Source organism: Drosophila serrata, unplaced genomic scaffold, assembly GCF_035046125.1.
Source record: "Drosophila serrata isolate PLE 108 unplaced genomic scaffold, ASM3504612v1 contig_251, whole genome shotgun sequence".
In the NCBI taxonomy this organism is placed as follows: domain Eukaryota; kingdom Metazoa; phylum Arthropoda; class Insecta; order Diptera; family Drosophilidae; genus Drosophila; species Drosophila serrata.
Genome location: NW_028257149.1, coordinates 82,783 through 99,098, shown reverse-complemented (window position 1 = coordinate 99,098; position 16,316 = coordinate 82,783). Strand labels below are relative to the sequence as shown.

At 40.0% G+C, this 16,316-nt stretch overlaps 1 protein-coding gene across 3 annotated transcripts in view; it reads left to right on the top strand.

Annotated features, from left to right (window-relative positions):
* The window catches only part of Mur2B (Mucin related 2B), a 99,151-nt gene that overhangs the window by 39,773 nt on the left and 43,062 nt on the right, over window positions 1-16,316 (top strand). For all 3 annotated transcript variants that reach the window (XM_020950178.2, XM_020950176.2, XM_086832796.1), the window contains one exon: window positions 13,140-13,183. The gene's annotated coding sequence lies outside the window, so the exon portion shown is untranslated. The remainder of the gene's footprint in view (window positions 1-13,139; window positions 13,184-16,316) is intronic.

Here is a 16,316-nt window from a genome sequence, read left to right as displayed (position 1 = left end):
TCCCCCCCCACTATTTGGTATGACCCTTACCCCTCTAAGAGATCCCGGCAACCCCTGGAATACCCTAAAAATCTGTACAAAACCCAGCCCAGCCTCTTTACCGCCGCCTGTCTTGGAATGCCGCTCATTGATTTTGGGCGAGAGACATTGTCTGGGATGGGTGGGGGGTGGAGGTCTAGAGTTCTCTAAAATTGTAGTTAACCCCCCCCCCCCCCTACCCTAGGAAATCCCCCTTCCCCTTCCCCACCACCCACTCACTTACTCACAAAAACCCTATTCGCGAACTCATTCAAGGATAGCAGCTGCGCCGCAGCGCAGTTTTCTTCAAAAATTTTCTATATCGATACTTTTTATTTATTTCGCTTTTTGTTTCTGCGCTCTTTTACCCCCCTCCCCTGTAGTCCTTTTTCCTTAAGCTTTGTGCTTGTAGTTGTGCGTCGTCGTTGGCGTAGACGTTGACTGCGACAGAGGCAGAGGCAGAGGCTGGCTGGCTGCTGACTTCGACTTCGACTTCGTCTTGCTCCGACCTTGTTATTGCTGCTTTTGCTGTTGTTGCTTTTGCTTTTTTCAATTTTTATTTCTCTATATTTTTTACGATGCTGGAAACTACCCTTAATGATGCTGACTGGTGGATGCTGCCACCGCTGCTCACCTTTGCCAGCGAAAGCCTCCCTTGCCTTGCTTTACTTTTTTTGTAATATATTTTTGATGTAAGTGTAAGTTTGGGTTTTTTTCGGAAATTGGGCAAAAGCATAATAAGCATAGAGCTCTGCTTTAGATCGATCAACGATGATATATCTTTTGATAACTATCAAAATCAAAGTTTCATATGGAAATGGTATCAAAAATAGTTTTTAAATTGAATTTAAATTAGAATCAGAAGATGATTTTCAATGAGAAGCTAAGATGATGGGAAAACTGGCTGAATACTTCTAATTTTACATTTTATTGTTTTTTGTTTCATCACTTTTTTTTGTTCACTTTTTCCCCCTTTTTTTTAAAGGGGTTCATAAAGGGTTGATTAGGAAGAAGTAGAAGTAGTACATACACAAAGCAGAGCGAAAAAGGGGACTGGGAAACGGACTTGGGATTCAATTGTATTGGCATCAGCAGGACGACCAGGACGACCAGGACGATTACTACTATCCAACCCCTCTGACTGGTCCAGCGTTAACTTTAATGACCTGAGCATGCTTTGATTTTTGTTATTCCGCTTTGTGGCCCATTCCTCCTCCGTCTTATCCTTGCTTCTTGGTCCTTCAGAATCCGTTACTTCCGCTCCTGCCTTTTTTTTTTTTATTGCGGCCAATACGAAATTATTAATGCGCGCATAAAGTATGAGTATGAGAATGGGAATGGATAGTAAACATTCGGGCATTTCTATTTCGGGCAGTTTATGACCCCCGGGATCATCTCTTGTGATATAATTCTCTCTCTCTTACTCTCTTACTCTCTTTCCCCTTCTGCTCCTGCAACTAGCCTTAGTCCCCCCCCCCTTGGAATCCAATTTGGGCCTTTTTCCTTTATGCTTTATGCGCGCGTAAATGTTGATGGCCCATCGTGAGTGACCTCCACCTCCTCCTCCTCCTCCCACTCTCTCTTTTATCAGAAATGTCTGAACAGTGTGACTGCATTTGATAATCCATGTTTAAATTGATCCATAGAACTTGGACTTGGAGTCTCATTAACATATTTGCTTTGCGAGTACTTAATTAGGGCAGGGTCACACTAAACAGTTGGCTGCATTTTTCATAAATTTGTGAATTTATAATCCTTAAATTAATTTGTAGAATCTCTAAATTTAATCTAAGCTTGTTTATTTGTGGGATGATCACACTAGAAGGATGCGAGGATGTATTTCTTAAATTTTTAATAGTTGAATGCTACATTGTTTTTATTGAATGTTTATATAGGTTGTTTATATTGGTTGTTTATATTGATTTCCTTAGCTAAAAAATAATTGAAAAATCTTTTTCTTTTAATTTTTTTGCCTGACAATCTCTTTCTTCCTCTCCCACCATTTTTCTGAATCTTTTCTCTGTACTGTTCTTTCTCTCTGATTTCTTGCCTTCTCTTTCTTGTGTTCTCTGTGCCTCTCGATTTCTCTCTTTCTCTTTTGGTTTCTTAAAAATTTCTCATCCTGATTTTTTCGAGTTTTAAAAATCTCTTCTCTTTCTTTTTTGTTGAGCTTTCTTAAAAATCTCTTTCCCTCGCTTTGCCTTTTTTAAAATCTTTCACTCTCTGTTTTTTTGAGAATCTCTTATTTTCTTTCTGCTTTCTGGAGAATCTCTTTCTCTTTCTCACCTTTTTTTAAATTTTTTTTTTTTAAAATCTTTTTTTAAATCTTATTTTTTGTAGACTAAAGATCTTTGGCATGGTCACACTAAAAAGTGTGGCTTCTCTTAAAAAACTTGTCCCTGATGGAGCCTAAAAACGATCGATGATCCCAGACTGTGGCGGGCCTCAAACCCCTTGACAACACACACACACCTACAGAGAAGGGACTGCCATTTAATTTATTTCGCTTTTTCCTAACCATCACCACCCCTCCTCCCCCCCTCAATGCCACATCCTTGAGCTCTTCAGTGCCCCGCGTCTAACTTACACAAAAATCCTTTTACCTTTGTCGCGGCATTTCGGAGCTGTCGCAATCCGCGACTTGTCTCGTTCTCCTTTCTGCCTTCTCTCTCGCTCTTGCTCTCGTCCTTTCTCTTTTCTATTTTTTTTTTTCTCTCTCTTGCTCCTTCTATCTCTCACTCTCTCTTTCTCTATTCGTACTAACTAAGTAAACGCGGCCCACGCAAAATGCGTTAAAAAATTAACAAAAAAATAAATAAAAAAAGGAAGAGAAAAAAGAAAAACAAAATAGAAACTTGAAAAAAAACACACGAATAAGCGACGGCGGCGAAATAAGAGAAGCTCAATGAGTAAAAAAAAGAAAACTGGGAAAAAAAATTGAAAAAATGTGGCTGGGAAATAGTAAAAAAAAAAAGAAAAACGAGAAGAAAAAGCAACAAAATGGCAGAAAAAGTTTTTTTCGGCTTAGTTGAGCAGGGTCGTCGCGGAAAAGGGGGGCTCAAGGGGGGCGGGGTACCAACTGGGACTGCTGCTGCCTCTAAAGTTGGTGGCAAAGTTAAAATAAACGGCAACTTGGCATTAGAGACACACACACACACACACACAGTAGCACACACACACCAGCACACAGATGGATGTTAGGCAGCCGCCATATTAATGGCAATTGGGTGGCAAGCGTTGTTCTTCCCCCTCTGTGTGTGTGTGTGTGTGTGTGTGCGGGGTACATGAATATAAAACTTTATTTTTATTTATTCGCTTTACCTCCCCCTATATCCCTCCCCCCAACTTCTCCCCTCCCCCCTTTGCCACGCCGCGCACATAAAGCAAAATTTATTAGAAAACATTTCATTCTCATTCGGTTTCTCGCTCTGACTCTCGCCCCAAAAAAAGGACCTTCTTCTTCTACTTCGTCCTTTTGCTCCTGCTGGTGCTCCTGCTACTTCATCTTCTACTTTGCTTTTTGCATGTTTATTCGCAATTGTTGTTGTAATTGTTTTCATTGTTACAAAGCCCTCCTTGCTCCCTCTTAGCTCCTCCAGTTGGGGCAAGGAGAAAACTCGGGGAAAGGCCAAAACAAAACAGAGAACCCAGAGAGAGAGAGAGAGAGACACACACAGTGAGAGAGAAAAAGAGAGGGAGTAAGGCTGAGAGAGAGAGGGTGGGGAGAGAGTGGAGAATGCTACACAGAAATGTGTGGCAACATCTTTAACGTGGCTACAATGGCGGCATCGGCATAGAATTATTGCTCTGGCTAAGGCTACAGTTCCTACCAAGGACCTCGTACTGCCTACCTCCCTCACTGCCCATCCCTGCCTGGTGCTGCTGCTGTTGCTGCTGCTTCTTGTGTCTATGCCCAGGACTTGGATTCAGTATCAGATTCAGCTGCCGCTGTTCCTGCCTTTCCTTGGCATTGTTGTAGGCGTAGGCAGGACCAGGAGCAGGAGGCAGGAGCAGGGGGCAGGAGACAGGAAGCTGGAGAGCAAGGCAACTAAACCCCAGATGGCGCACTACACAAAGTTATGATATAATTTGGATTTCTTTTCGCTAAATTGCTTGTACCAACAATAAATATGTATTTATGTTGGCTTGTGTCCTACCCAACCACTACCCCACTTCCCTTACTCCTCCACTACCAGGACCCCACAACCACGACCAGGACCAGGACTTTGCCTCGCTCTATATTTATACGAAGCATGCTTTCAGTTAACATTTTTAATAATAGATTAGGAGCAGAGGAAAGAAGAGAAACCAGACCAGGACGAGTCATTCCTAGCCGGGCTTAAGTGTGTGTGTGTGTATGGGTGTGTGTGTGTGTATGGGTGTGTGTGTGTGTCGTTGTCATCCGCGAAATAAATAAATATAATATTTACATACACGCCAAGGACTAGAGGAAATGGTGGGGTAGCCACCCAACTAACCAACACCCACCCACCCAGAACTTCATCATCAGCAGCAGCAGCCATCAAAGCAGTTGCCGAAAAATTTCTCCAGAGAAAGAGGAAAGAGTGAGAGAGAGAGAGAGAGAAAGAGAGAGAGAGAGAGAGGGAGGAAGAGGAAAAAAAAACAAAACAGAACACGAAAGAATTTAAAAAAAAAGGGCGACGTTGACGTCGAGGCACAGCAACATCGTTGGCTGATTTACATTTTTAATTGTACCTCCAAAAGGGATAAAAATCGTTATATATAAATATATATATATTTATATTACATATATATGAAATATAAATATATATATATGTATTTAAAACTAGCTTAGATGACGTGAATTGACTTTGACTAAGTCTAAGCTAATTTTTAATGGCTTACTAAAACATTTTTGTTTATTTTTGACTTTTTGTGACCGGAACTTGAAGGTTTTCATATCTTTTATATCTCGTAACTAGATTAGTTTTCATAATATTTATGATTATTATTATATATATACCTGAGATTATAGGTTCTAATTATTTTATTTACATTTTAGGGGCGTTTATCTCTTTTGTCCGTTGTGTCTTTGAGCATAATGTTCTTCCCTTTGGAGATTATAAGGTTTAGAACTATCAAACTTGTTAAAAACCTTTTTATTCTAAGATCTAGTTGAAGTTGAAGCCTTGTCCGTTGTGTCCACTTCTCTGTTTGTCTCTTTGTCCGTGTTGTCCGTTGTGTCCGTTAATTTAAACACCTTTATCTTGAATATAATAAGAGCTTAAGGTAATAAATTACTTTTATCCTAAATTCCATATAAAGTTTATATGAATTTAGCTTTTGTTTTATTTCCATTTGTCTTTTTTCACCTTTGTCCGTTGTGTCCGTTAGTATAAATAACTTGATTTCAGAAACTTAAAATGCTAAAACTCCCCCTCTTAAAGATTAAATTAGTGTCTTAAATAAGCAACTTCAGTTTAAGGTTTTTGCTTTCTTACTTGTTTTTGTTTTTCATATATATTTTTTATTAATTGTTTTTTTTTTTTTTTCTTCTCCTATTATTTAAAAGTCTTGGTGGAAGGAGACATTAGTCGCTTTGCTGTTGCTTCGCAACGCGCGAGATTAAAAATTAGGCAAAAGGGTAGTTTTAGTCCTTGCACACATACACACACACACAGGGATACAGGCACACACATCCATTATGTACTGTGTAATGAAATGAACACACAACACTCACTCACACACACACACACACACACAGAGAGAGGAGAGGAGAAATGTATTATAAAATGTGAGTAGTGTATGCTAATGGCAAACGCTCGCGCTTGGCGCTGCCACCACCATCAGCAGCCGGAGCAGCACCACCCCCAAGCCTTACCTTCCTCCACCTCCTACTCCTCCTCCTCCTCCTCCTGGCACTGCCTTTCCCTCTAAGTACAACTTTCCAGAGGGGGGTTGGGGGGTGTGCCAAGTAAAAATGGAAAATTTGTTTCTACTTTTTTCTGTTTTCCGCTGTCAGCGAGGTGAAGGCAAAAGGCTGAGGCAGAGCAGAGAAATGCGTGAGGAAAGTACACACACACACACACACACACACACATACACACAGCGATGATTGTGTCTAATGTATGCAAGTGTAAGTGAGAGAGTGTGTGTGTGTGTATAGGGGGGTGTTGTGTCCCTCCCCACTGCCTTCTTATGCCACACGTCGTTTGCAATTTTTCATTTTAATTTTCATTAGCGTTTTTCTCGTTTTTCCTGCGTGAGCGCGATGTCTGAGTATGTGTGTGTGTGTGTGTGTTCGATAGCTGTCTTTTCTCTTGTTTTGTTTTTTTGTTGCAAAAAAGAAAAAAGAAAAAAGAGGAAAAGGGAAAGGGATCTGCCCCCCTTATAGCACAGCTCCAAAAACTCAAAGCTCTCAAGGCTCTTCCCCCAAAAAAAAGGCAGAACCCCGCCTGCCCTGAGTTTGGTTTTCATCTTGCTTTAAGGCTTTACCCCCTACCCCCTACCCCCACCCTTGACACACACCCACACACACACACACCCCCTTCGGGTGCTTCTCCTTTCGGCTTTCTAAAATTCCGCACATGTACTTTGAAATTATGTAATGAGCGTATAAAATGTAAAAATGTTTTGCTGCGCCGCTTAAGTAGTGAGTGGAGACTCCTGCAGGGGGCGGAAGAGTGAGAAGAGGGAAGCGGCTGGCCCTGACAGCCCTAAGGGGGGGGAGGGGTTGGGGGGTTTAGGGGGGGTAAAGCGGTAGAGCAAATCAAAGCAGCGACAGCGATGCCAGCGAAACTTTGCGCTCGCGTAATTTTTCAATTTGGCAGCGGAAATTGCCTAGGGAGGTGACGCACACCCACACACACCCACTCACCCCATTAACATACACCCATGTGTATGTGTGTGTGTGTGTGTGTATCTTAACCCTCATGCTGGCAAGAGCTCATGTGGCAGGCTCCACCGCATCCTGGAGCCAACCCTCCATCACCGCAGCTGATGCTTTTTCTAATAATTAATTTAAAACTTTTTCTTTTAAACTGAGCGGCAGAGACCTCCCCCAACCCCCAAACCCCACCCCTTTTCCTTGGTGAAAATATTTGGCGCTACTAATTAACATAAGAGAGAGAGAGAGAAAGCAAAGAGCTGAGCTCAGGGGGGGTTAGTACCTCTTCAAAGATGAAGAAAAACTCTGTACAAGAAGGAAAAGAAAGTGGAAAGTAGTCAGAAGACGCCATTTTTAAAATGGGTGTACCCACTCCCACATATGAGCTAGTCACTAATTGGCCTAAGCCAAGACCATTTTCCAACCCTCTCCCTCCTCCTCCTCCTTCTCCTCCTCCTCCTCATATGCTTTCACCACTAATCAAGAGCTTATTGTGTCCGAAAAGGGATACCCAAAGAGAGGATGGGAGGTGGGGGGAGAGGACGGGCGACCCTTGAACCCTGACTTGTCATAGGCCAGGAGTCAACACTTAACCTTGTAGAGAACCGCTTAACCTCAAACCACTTCCCTCCTCCCCCCCCCAAAGGATAATAGCAGTGGGTTGTTGTTTTTCCTACAAAAAGTGAGCGATTCGAAAGCGACAAAAAAATAATCGTCATTTTATAAACCATTATCCCAGGACATGTGTGTGTGCGAGTGTGTGTGTGACCTCATAACATATCCCAAATGCAAATCAAGTTCCCGAATGGGCCTAACCCCTGACCTAACCTGACCTTGCAACCCCCAAGAGAACCAGATTTCCCTAACATACTCCAACCCCTCAAAAACCCCGAAAAAAAACCCGTTGCTCATGTGGAAATCTTTTTGCCTAAAAACACTTAGCAGGAGAGACACGGCCCAGACAGGGACAGACCGGGGACAGGAGCAGGAGCAGGCAGGAGCAGACAGGGACATGCTGGAAACAGGAAAGGGGACACAGGACACCCGTCTGTCTGACTTGATGTCCCAGTAAGTGATAGCGCTCATGACTGCTCGACTGGTTAACTGGTTTTGTTGTACTGTCCCGTCGTGTCCTATTCCGGATGAAGGAGGAGTGATGGCTGGGGTCAAGGGTGACACACAATGCGGGTTAGATTCGAAAATCCTGATTTCAATTCCGATTCGGTTTTGGTTTCAGTTTCGCATTCGGACTTTTTCTTCCTTCATTCATCTCATCTCTCTATTTACATTTATTTTCACTACTTTTTCCTCTGCTTTTACTGTTGTTTTGCTTGTCAACAATGTCTGCCAGCTTGTCCTTTGGCCTGTCTGTGTCTTCTCCCACTTCCCAGGACCTTCCACATGTGCTTAGTGCGACAAGTTGTCTGCTTTTCATTCCGGGGTAGAAAATGATGAAAATTTCCATATTATCGAAGTTCAACGGGCACTCAAAAAGGAAGGAGGAAAGTCAGGACACAGGACGGGGCCAGACAGGAGCTGGGTTGGGGGGCAGCAGCAGCAATGTGTGATAATTTGTTGATTTGGGCCTGGGACTTGTTGCATGCCGCCCTTGAGGCGGCTTGTGGCAATACAATGCCAAAGAGGACGAAGGCGTGACCCAGGATTGTGTGGGTGTTTCTCACAGAGGGGGGAGCAGAGTAAAGGAAGGAAGGCAGGACCCAGTGGGTAGACGGGTCCTTCGTCTGCATGTGTATTTCGATGCCGGACGTCAAGGACACACGGCACAAGACGGTCGAAAAATACTCGGGGAATGTTGAGAATACTTTTTCTTGCTCGCTCTCTTTCTCTTACTTTTGGCTTAAGCCTCCCCTCCATATCCTTCGTCCTTTTTGGTGTGTCTGTCTGGCCTTCTGGCTGGCCGTGTCTGGGTGAGTGTGTTAATGTATTCATTGCCTGGCCGCATGCCGGATGCCGGATGCCGGGTTCCCGGTTAGCCGGATGCCGGAAGTAGTAGTCAGCAAGCCATAAAAACTTAAGGAGCAGGAACCCCCCTTAGCCCTCCTTTCTACCTCCCCACTTCCCCCTCATACACACGCATATGTTGAATCCAAAGCCAAGAGTGTGTGCTTGGGGTTTTTTTTTGGCATCACATATGCTCCTGGCTGGGTGACAAACACACAGGCAGGACTCGGCTAGCTAGGACTAACAGGAGAGTGTGTGTGTGTGGGGGTTGCCACTGGCTCGCCGACGGTTTTCTTTTTCTTCTACTTTTATTTTCATTCTTTTTTTTTTTTTGGGCAGGACCAAGTGAAAGTGAGTCACATGCCAGGATAACAACAACAACAGAGAGGAGGATGTCAACGACTCACTCACTTGCCTGGTCAATTGCCATGTGTGTATGTGTGTGGGTGGGTGTGAAACGACCTTGGCCTTACTTTCTGCCTTTGTCGTTGTCGTCGTCGTCGTCGTCGCCGTGCGTGTGTTGACTGGCTTCGTCCTTGGGTCTCTCCTGCTTCTTGCTCCCTGCTCCCTGCTGCCTGCTTCTTGTTCTGGTAATTTTATGCGGATTATCACTGGCAAACACACACACACCCACACACTCACTCTCTCTCTGGCAGGTGAGAGGCGTGCGTGTGCTTGTCAGACAGGTAGACAGACGGTGGGCGGGCAGGTCTGGCTCCCAAGATGGCAGCCGCTGCAAGGTCAAGTCGTATCGAGTCGAGTCTCTCGGTTCGGTTGCCAGGCAAAAGTAGGCAGAGCTTGGAGAGGAAGTGAGGGGGGGGGAAGGAGCCGGGAGCCAGGAACTGTAGAAGCCGGAAGTTAAAAGTCCACAAAGTGGGACAACAAACCAGAGCTCTGGGGGGGTGTTATGGTCTTGAACATCGACAAACACTTGAGAGCCCAGAGCACGGACAGTCTGGATTTTAATTTTCCAAAAGCCACCTCCCATCCTCTTCCTGGTCCTGTTCTGTTCGCATTGTCTGTCGGCTATGGTGTGTATATATGTGTGTTTGTCTCCAGCTTCCAGTTACTTCCCCTGCCACCTCTTGAGCTCCCATCTCTCCACCTACATCTCCATTTCCCCAGCTGTTTGTCGACCAAACTCCTTCGCGGTGGCCACGCAACGTCCTTGAGGCATTACCCAGCCACCACCACAGGAGGCTGAGGTCCAAGGTGGTTTTGTTTTTTTTTTTGGGTGATGTTTGCTTCTTGGGCTTCGTCTCTAGGTCAGAGCATTTGCCACCTGTTGCAGGATTATTTAAGAGAAATGAAAGGCGAAAAGAGGAGCGAGAAGGAGGCTCAAGGAGAGGCTCAGGAAAAAGGCGCAGGAATGGGCACAGGAAATGGCACTGGGCTCCACCTGGCAGACGCTAATTAATGACCTCAGTTGCGGCCCCGTTCAATACCATTGTCAATAACAATTATGCGGATATTTTGAACAATCCAGAGTGTGTGTGTGGAGAGTGTATTATTGTATGTTTGATATTTTATTGAAAAACTTTGCTGAACCGAAAAGCGTGAAACGTAGAACATGGAAATGCAATAAAGCGGCTTCTGCTTTTTATTTTTTTTTTATTTTTGGGTTGGTGGCTGTCGTCCTTCTCACTGGCTAAACTTTGCATGAAATTACAAGCTCAAATGCGCCACAGGAGGAAAGATGCAGGAGCAGGAAATCCAAACAAAATAAAAAATTGCATTTAACAAAAAAATGCAAAATGAGAAATGGCAGGGCAGAGCAATGAGAGGCTTTCAAACAATAGCAAAAAACTATCAAAACTGACTTTCTACAATTTACACACATGTCTCCACACACACACACATACACACAAAGATACAGATACAGATACAGAAACGAAATGAGTGGAAAAAAATTTATAATTATTTTAATACAAAAGCGCAAAAACAAAAAGCGACAACAAAAGCGAAATTGCATTAACAATGCAGCGAGGAAGCTTCCCCCCTCCCATAACCACACTATATCACATATATGTATATGTATGTGTAAGCCACATAGACCAACGAATAAGGAAAAATAAAAAGTAGGAAAAAAAATATAAAAAATAAATAGACAGAAGGAGGAGAAGCAGGAGCAGGAGCAGGAGCAGGAAACAAGGAGCGCTGGGAAAAAAATGGGAAAAAATAAATACCGCACCAAATTATATTATAATTATATTTAAAATGCTGCCGACGGAGACGCGCCTGGCCACGCCCCCTTCCTGGTTGTGTCCAGAAAAAAAAGGAAAAGAAAAATAATAAAGAATTACTAATAATTTTGTTGGCGAAAAAGGAAAAATATATGCACACACACACTTTGGATTTGAGCTTTATATATAAACATATATGAGAAAAGATAATAGATAATATAAAAAAGGAGGTTTATATATGTATATAAAATGTAGAATATTATAAAAGAATAGCCTTCCTATAGTTTTTTGTGGGTCTTCTTTTGTGTTAGATGATCGAGAATATATTTTTAAATAATTAAAAAACAAAAAAGAAAGATATATCCTTCTTTATATAAAAGCTACTTGTTTGGGTTTTAAGTTAAATATTTTAAAATAAAAAAAATATATAAATATATAATATACATAAATGTATAATGTATATAAATGTATAATATACATAAATGTATAATATATATAAATTTATAATATATATAAAAATTAATTGAAATTATTAATTAAACTTCTAAGCTAAGAGCTTTCGGAGCAAAAATACAATAAAATATCATATATCATATTAAAAAAAAACCGTAAACATTGATATATCAAAATTTGAGTTATGGAAAAATTGTCTTTTTCAATATTGAAATATCGAAAATATCAGGAAATATAAAAATATCATATATCATATCCATACAAATCGTTCCCTTAGATCTATAAAATTCTTAGATATTTAAAAATATTGCAATCAACCTTAACATAATAATATTCTCGATAATTTTCTAAAACAGGGTTATTGATTTTCTTTTTTTTTTGTAATAATATTAGTTTGATATATTAAAAAGAATAATTTGTAATTGCATATAAATATATTGCAACCCTAAAGTATGGATTTAATTATAGAATTTTGAATAAAATGAATGGGGACTAAACTAAAAAAAGGACTGAATATCCTTTCCTATTCAGTCCTTTTTTTAGTTTAGTCCCCATTCTTTGGGTTTCTATAAGAACTAAAGCTAGTTTTTAGGGCACCTATCTGTAAATTTAATAATAAATATATATATTTTTTTAAATAAGCCAAAAGCTGAGACCTCACACACACAACAAGATAAAAACTAAATGAGATTTTCCCGCTGAGCCTTCAGGGGAGTCTTCTAACTTTGTGGAGAGTGGTGTTGGTGTTGGTGTTGGTGTTGGTGTTGGTGTTGGTGTTGGTGTTGGTGTTGGTGTTGGTGTTGGTGTTGGTGTTCGGTGTTGGCCAGAATAACAGGGAAAAAATGCATAATATGCCGCCGCCGGCACAACAACAATGACACACACACACACAACACAGAAGCTAGGAGGAGCTCCTGGAGAGGGATGAGGATTATGAGGCAGTATGTAGACGAGGTCAGGCGAATAAATTTCTGGCGCTTCGGGAAAACGTATCACGTATACGCCATGTGTAACACGGTTGCCGCAGTGCAGCCCAAACACAAACCGTTTAGACGAGTAAAAGAGAACCTGTTTGAGCAAGCAAGAGAGGCGAAGAAGGGAAATGGGATGGAATATATAGATATGTATATGTTATAGTCCTGGCCAACAGCCAAAAAACTCTGATGCTAACTATAATTTGCACTCCTTGCTCCTGCCGTGGCTGTTTTAATTTCATTTGCATACCCTGCAATTGCCATGACGGTGAATTACAACCAATTTTCCGGTAGCTTTTCCGAGGTCTTAGGAAGAGGTATCTGGAAATCGAACCCCCCCGGGTGGGCATTACTCAATACGTGCCGCTTTGTCGGCTTAATTTCGTGCATTTCTCACTTTTTTTTTTTGTTATGTTCTTTTGGCTAAAAGTAATTTATGTATTTATTATATTTTTTACAAGTCGCTCTCGGTATCTCTTCCATGCAATTCATTTTCGCTCCATTTGTTTTGGTTGCCTTATAGGTTTAATTTTTTCTATTTTTTGTGTTTGGTATTTAGACAAAACCCCAATTGTTGTGGCCCCTAACTGACTTTGGCATAGACAATATGTGGGCTATATATTGTTATATTCTTTCTATCTGTGTGAATTTGTGCCTCAATTTATTACAAATGCAATTTGTTTTCGATTTCTCTTTTTGCAGGAGCTAAAAGGAGCATTCTAGGAGGATTTTTGAACCAAAATGGGGTAAGTTTTTATTGAAACTTTCTTAATATTTAATAACATGAGAGAGTTCTATAATTGGGAGAGAATTTGATTTTATTATAAGAGAGGAGATTGTTCGAAAGGGGTACTGCTTTGGTAAAATTGGAGAATATATAAGTTATCTTTGAGTTAGATTGAAGAAGTATATAGAAATGATCTATTTCTTAACCCACAAATATAATCTCCAAGATTCTAAGCTTATTACTAAGCAAGAGATATATACTTCTATACAAACTCCTTTATATACTTCTTTAAATACTCCTCCATATAGTTTTATATATACTCCCCTATATACTTTTCTATATCATCAAATCCCTGCTCCAAATTTCCGCATTTGCAACTCAAAAAAAAAATAAATAAAATAAAAAAAAGAACAGAAAACGCAAATCGCAATTTCCATCTTCGGTCTCAGGCGTGACATTCCATGCGAATACATCATTTTCATTTAGCGGAAATCTCAACTACAATGTGCTCAATGCCAAAGACACTGGAAGTGACAGGAGTGTAGTAGGAGTAGGAGTAGGAGTAGGAACAGTAGCAGCAAAAGCAGTAGCAAAAGCAGTAGCATGGAGCATGAGCAAGGATGTGGTGCCCACCCCTGTTTGGCTCTATATAGCCTGTGCCTCCCCCCCTCTCCCCGTCTGGCAGTTACCGCACATTGCCAATCTTTTTTATATATGCTCGAGTAATACTTTTGCAAACTTGGCTCCTTTGGCGCTTCCTTTGCTTCGCGTGGGCGGGCTGTAAAATTTGTGTCTAAACGCAAAACAAGGCGAAAAAAAGGAATAAAATAAATATAACGGCAACTCAGTGTACAGTGAGGAAAATATTGTATTCTAAGAAGTTTTCTTTAATTTTGTTATTTTTTATTAAATAAATTTACCTTGATTATGTTTATTTTAAAAAGGTGATAGTTTTAGAAGATTCTATAATCTCTTTTTGAAGATTTAAATGTTATAGATATTATATTCTATGAAGTTTTCTCAATTTTTGTTATATTTTATTAAATAAATTTACCTTTATTATGTCTATATTAATAGAATTATAGTTTCAGAAGATTCTATAAGCTCTTTTTTAAGATTTAAATGTTATAAATATTATATCCTATAAAGTTTTCTTACTTTGTTGATATATTTATTCCATAAATTTACCCTAATTATGTATATATTAAAAGGGTGTCAGTTTTAGAAGATTCTAGATGCTATTTTTGATGATTAAAATGATGTTTTAAAGGTTTATGTTGCTTAAAGATAATTTAATTGATTTAATGATATGAAAATTGATTATTGAAAGGTTATAATTGGTAGAATGGGAAATTCTGAAGTTGTATAATAATATTCCTGAAACAGTAACAAAAACATTGTGAAACAAAATTTAATAAGCTTCTAATTAAGTTATTTTTCTAATTGTTTCATTTGTTATTTCACCATGAGAACTTTGTAGAATTTTATTGTTATATTAATATCTCAGTTTACCCCAAAATTTCTCTAAGTGTATGTATAGTGAGCAGTTCGTAGCTCGTATCTTGTAGGTTGTTGCAGGGCTCTGGGACAGCCGCACAACCGTTCAATCAACACCCCATTTGACTAACAACAACAACAACAACAAGTTGGCTATGAAGACGAAGGCAAAGGCAAGGACAAACAGCTCAAGAGAGAGAGAGAGAGATAGATAGAGAGAGGGAGAAAGAGAAAGCGAGATGGAGAAAGCAGCACAAACACTATTCTAACGTTCGCGGAGCTATAAAAATATTTTTTAACATTTCTCGCGCGCGAGTTTTTGGCGCTCTCTCTCTCTCTGGCTCGCTTTCTCTTTCCCTCATTTTTCTTTTTCTTCTGCTAACTCTGTCTCTATCCTTGTCCTTGCCCTTGCATCCCTTTTAGCCTTCCCTTATAAAAAAAGAAACCCCCCCCAGATACCCATTTTTTTGTATTTTGTAGGAGAAACTGTTAGAGCTGCGAAAGTTTGCGTCTGTTTGTCTTCGGAGCGCAGAGACTTGGCTGGGGTTCCTTTTTTATATTTTATTTTTGGAGGTTTGGGGGTTCTGGCAGCATAATGAGAGGCACCCGTCTCTGGCAACAACAACGCAAAATAATAATAATAATAATAATAATAATGAAAAGTTTTATGTTTCTGCATAGAACGAAAGCAGGCAGAAAAAAATATTGCCAAAAAAAAAAGGACAAGGCAAAAGGAGCTCCCATGTATTTGAAACTAAACTGCAAAATAGAAGAAGCTCTGCGGGCTGCGGGCTTAGGGTTCGGGCTTCACTGCACATTAACTTGCCTCGTCCTGTAGCAAGTCCTGCTCACTCTTTATCCCCCCCCCCCCTCCTCCGCTCCTCATCTCCTTGAAAGAAAGTTGTAACTATGAAAATTTTATAAATTCCGCAGATTTTCTGGCGCTAAGAAAACCGAGCATAGCTAGGGAATGGTGAGGGGTTAAGGGTAAGGGGTCCTGCACAGGAATTAAAAATGTTTGAGAAAGTTGAATTTATATTTTCGTTGGAATTACATATATTTTGATATCCTTGCTGGGTAGTTAGAAGCTTAAAAGAAAGTAAAGGAGTCATTTCCGACCCCATAAATCATATATATTCTTGATCAGCATAAAAAGGCAAATCTTTTTAGGCACAAAAGTGGAAAACACATTTTTGAAAATTTTTTTTTTTTCAATTTTTAAACCCTTTTTTTCATTGTTAACAAAATGAAAAATCGGCAAAATTTCAAATAGTTTATAAATTAAATTTTGGTATGCAGATTTATTGACCTATTAAAAACTATAACAGAACAGCTTTCCGAATTGCAATTAAGGCATTTTAGGCTTGGTTATGAGTTTTTTAAGCTTTGGTTTGTTTAAAAAATTGTCTTATAAAAATAGTAAATATCTACTAATAAATTGCATTATAATTTTAGTCAGAACCATAAAATCAAGTGAAGAAATCATTTCCGACCCTTTAAATCATATATATTCTTGATCAGCATCAAAAACCGAATCGTTTTAGCTATCTTCTGCAGAAAAAAAAATTTCAAATTTTTTCAACATTTTTTAAGATGTTATTTTTCATGTTTTAAAATGTGAAAATTTGACAAAATTTTAAATTTTAAAAATGTAA